Source organism: Macrosteles quadrilineatus, unplaced genomic scaffold (genome assembly GCF_028750875.1).
Source record: "Macrosteles quadrilineatus isolate MER2022 unplaced genomic scaffold, UCM_ALF_1.0 Scaffold_175__1_contigs__length_219987, whole genome shotgun sequence".
Lineage (NCBI taxonomy): Eukaryota > Metazoa > Arthropoda > Insecta > Hemiptera > Cicadellidae > Macrosteles > Macrosteles quadrilineatus.
This window is the reverse complement of record NW_026542768.1, coordinates 69805-74790: the sequence shown is the minus strand read 5'-3', so window position 1 is coordinate 74790 and position 4986 is coordinate 69805.

Sequence of the window (4986 nt, the reverse complement as noted above, 5' to 3'; positions counted from 1 at the left end):
AAGTTACATATTCCTAAGTTACATTTTACTCAGTTACATTTTACTAAGTTACATTTTACTAAGTAACATTTTTTATTAAGTTACATTTTATTAAGTTACATTTTATTAAGTCACATTTTACTAAGTTACATTTTACGAAGTTACATTATACTAAGTTACATTTTACTAAGTTACATTTTACTAAGTTACATATTTTATTAAATTTCATTTTATTAAGTTACATTTTATTAAGTTACATTTAACTAAGTTACATTTTATTAGGTTACATTTTATTAAGTAACATTTTACTAAGTTCCATTTTACTCAGTTACATTTTTTATTAAGTTACATTTTATTAAGTTACATTTTACTAAGTTACATTTTACTAAGTAACATTTTTTATTAAGTTACATTTTATTAAGTTACATTTTATTAAGTCACATTTTACTAAGTTACATTTTACTAAGTTACATTATACTAAGTTACATTTTACTAAGTTACATTTTACTAAGTTACATATTTTATTAAATTTCATTTTATTAAGTTACATTTTATTAAGTTACATTTAACTAAGTTACATTTTATTAGGTTACATTTTATTAAGTTACATTTTACTAAGTTACATTTAACTAAGATACATTTTTTATTAAGTTACATTTTATTAAGTTACATTTTATTAAGTTACATTTTACTAAGTTATATTTTACTAAGTTACATTTTTTATTAAGTTACATTTCATTAATTACATTTTATTAAGTTACATATTACTAAGTTACCTTTTATTTAGTTACATTTTACAAACTTACATTTTACTAAGTTACATTTTTTATTAAGTTACATTTTATTAAGTTACATTTTACTATGTTACATTTTACTAAGTTACATTTTACTAAGTTACATTATACTAAGTTACATTTTTTATTAAGTTACATTTCATTAAGTTACATTTTATTAAGTTAGATTTTATTAAGTTACATTTTCCTAAGTTACATTTTACTCAGTTACATTTTTTATTAAGTTACATTTTACTAAGTTACATTGTATTAAGTTACATTTAACTAAGTTACATTTTACTAAGTTACATTTTTTATTAAGTTACATTTTATTAAGTTAAATTTTACTAAGTTACATTTTACTAAGTTACATTTTTTATTAAGTTACATTTTATTAAGTTAAATTTTACTAAGTTACATTTTACTCAGTTACATTTTTTATTAAGTTACATTTTACTAAGTTACATTGTATTAAGTTACATTTAACTAAGTTACATTTTACTAAGTTACATTTTTTATTAAGTTACATTTTATTAAGTTACATTTTATTAAGTTACATTTCACTAAGTTACATTTTACTCAGTTACATTTTTTATTAAGTTACATTTTATTAAGTTACATTTTATTAAGTTACATTTTTTATTAAGTTACATTTTATTAAGTTACATTTTATTAAGTTACATTTTACTAAGTTACAATTTATTCAGTTACATTTTTTACTAAGTTGTATTTTATTAAGTTACATTTTATTAAGTTACATTTTACTAAGTTACATATTCCTAAGTTACATTTTACTCAGTTACATTATTTATTAAGTTACATTTCATAAAGTTACATTTTATTAAGTTACATTTTCCAAAGTTACATTTTACTAAGTTACATTTTTTATTAAGTTACATTTTATTAAGTTACATTTTACTAAGTTACATTTTACTAAGTTACATATTTTATTAAATTTCATTTTATTAAGTTACATTTTATTAAGTTACATTTAACTAAGTTACATTTTATTAGGTTACATTTTATTAAGTTACATTTTACTAAGTTACATTTTACTAAGTTACATTTTTTATTAAGTTACATTTTATTAAGTTACATTTTATTAAGTTACATTTTACTAAGTTATATTTTACTAAGTTACATTTTTTATTAAGTTACATTTTATTAAGTTACATTTTACTATGTTACATTTTACTAAGTTACATTTTACTAAGTGACATTTTATTTAGTTACATTTTACAAAGTTACATTTTACTAAGTTACATTTTTTATTAAGTTACATTTCATTAAGTTACATTTTATTAAGTTAGATTTTATTAAGTTACATTTTCCTAAGTTACATTTTACTCAGTTACATTTTTTATTAAGTTACATTTTATTAAGTTACATTTTATTAAGTTACATTTTCCTAAGTTACAATTTACTCAGTTACATTTTTTACTAAGTTACATTTTATTAAGTTACATTTTACTAAGTTACATTTTACTAAGTTACATTTTTTATTAAGTTACATTTTATTAAGTTACATTTTATTAAGTTAAATTTTACTAAGTTACATTTTACTCAGTTACATTTTTTATTAAGTTACATTTTACTAAGTTACATTGTATTAAGTTACATTTAACTAAGTTACATTTTACTAAGTTACATTTTTTATTAAGTTACATTTTATTAAGTTACATTTTATTAAGTTACATTTTACTAAGTTACATTTTACTAAGTGACATTTTATTTAGTTACATTTTACAAAGTTACATTTTACTAAGTTACATTTTTTATTAAGTTACATTTCATTAAGTTACATTTTATTAAGTTAGATTTTATTAAGTTACATTTTCCTAAGTTACATTTTACTCAGTTACATTTTTTATTAAGTTACATTTTATTAAGTTACATTTTATTAAGTTACATTTTCCTAAGTTACAATTTACTCAGTTACATTTTTTACTAAGTTACATTTTATTAAGTTACATTTTACTAAGTTACATTTTACTAAGTTACATTTTTTATTAAGTTACATTTTATTAAGTTACATTTTATTAAGTTAAATTTTACTAAGTTACATTTTACTCAGTTACATTTTTTATTAAGTTACATTTTACTAAGTTACATTGTATTAAGTTACATTTAACTAAGTTACATTTTACTAAGTTACATTTTTTATTAAGTTACATTTTATTAAGTTACATTTTATTAAGTTACATTTTACTAAGTTACATTTTACTCAGTTACATTTTTTATTAAGTTACATTTTATTAAGTTACATTTTATTAAGTTACATTTTTTATTAAGTTACATTTTATTAAGTTACATTTTATTAAGTTACATTTTACTAAGTTACAATTTATTCAGTTACATTTTGTACTAAGTTATATTTTATTAAGTTACATTTTATTAAGTTACATTTTACTAAGTTACATATTCCTAAGTTACATTTTACTCAGTTACATTTACATTTTATTAAGTTACATTTCATTAAGTTACATTTTCCTAAGTTACATTTTACTAAGTTACATTTTTTATTAAGTTACATTTCATTAAGTTACATTTTATAAAGTTACATTATACTAAGTTACATTTTTTATTAAGTTACATTTCATAAAGTTACATTTTATTAAGTTACATTTTACTAAGTTACATTTTATTAAGTTACATTTTACTAAGTTACATTTTTTCTATAAGTTACATTTTATTAAGTTACATTTTACTTAGTAACATTTTACTAAGTTACATTTTACTAAGTTACATTATACTAAGTTACATTTTTTATTAAGTTACATTTCATTAAGTTACATTTTATTAAGTTAGATTTTATTAAGTTACATTTTCCTAAGTTCCATTTTACTCAGTTATATTTTTTATTAAGTTACATTTTTTTAAGTAACATTTTACAAAGTTACATTTTACTAAGTTACATTTTTTATTAAGTTACATTTTATTAAGTTACATTTTACTAAGTTACATTTTACTAAGTTACATTTTACTAAGTTACATTATACTAAGCTACATTTTTTATTAAGTTACATTTCATTAAGTTACATTTTATTAAGTTAGATTTTATTAAGTTACATTTTCCTAAGTTCCATTTTACTCAGTTACATTTTTTATTAAGTTACATTTTATTAAGTTACATTTTACTAAGTTACATTTTACTAAGTTACATTTTACTAAGTTACATTTTTTATTAAGTTACATTTTATTAAGTTACATTTTATTAAGTCACATTTTACTAAGTTACATTTTACTAAGTTACATTATACTAAGTTACATTTTACTAAGTTACATTTTACTAAGTTACATATTGTATTAAATTTCATTTTATTAAGTTACATTTTATTAAGTTACATTTAACTAAGTTACATTTTATTAGGTTACATTTTATTAAGTTACATTTTACTAAGTTACATTTTACTAAGTTACATTTTTTATTAAGTTACATTTTATTAAGTTACATTTTATTAAGTTACATTTTACTAAGTTATATTTTAAACGTCATGGTATTTTAGGTGAGGTCAATACTTAAGTATGATAAATATTTTTGGGCATCACTCAACTTATTAAAATCAGGAGAACACAGTCCTTGTCATATCACAGTTCATTGTATATACACACTGATAAAAATACAAAAATAAAAATAAAACTAAATATAAAATCACAGACTAAAGTTCTCAACTCCGACGTTTCGCCGCACCAATAAAACGTGCGGCGTTTTCAAGGTTATTTTGTCTTCTCACGTAAACGTTGTGAGCGCCTAACCACGACTCAATAAAACGTGGGTGACTCAATAAAATTTGAGTCGTGGTTAGGCGCTCACAACGTTTACGTAAGAAGACAAAATAACCTTGAAAACGCCGCACGTTTTATTGGTGCGGCGAAACGTCGGAGTTGAGAACTTTAGTCTGTGATTTTATATTTAGTTTTATTTTTATTTTTGTATTTTTATCAGTGTGTATATACAATGAACTGTGATATGACAAGGACTGTGTTCTCCTGATTTTAATAAGGTGAGTGATGCCCAAAAATATTTATCATACTCAAGTTATATTTTACTAAGTTACATTTTTTATTAAGTTACATTTCATTAAGTTACATTTTATTAAGTTACATATTACTAAGTTACATTTTATTTAGTTACATTTTACAAAGTTACATTTTACTAAGTTACATTTTTTATTAAGTTACATTTTATTAAGTTACATTTTACTAAGTTACATTTTACTAAGTTACATTTTAC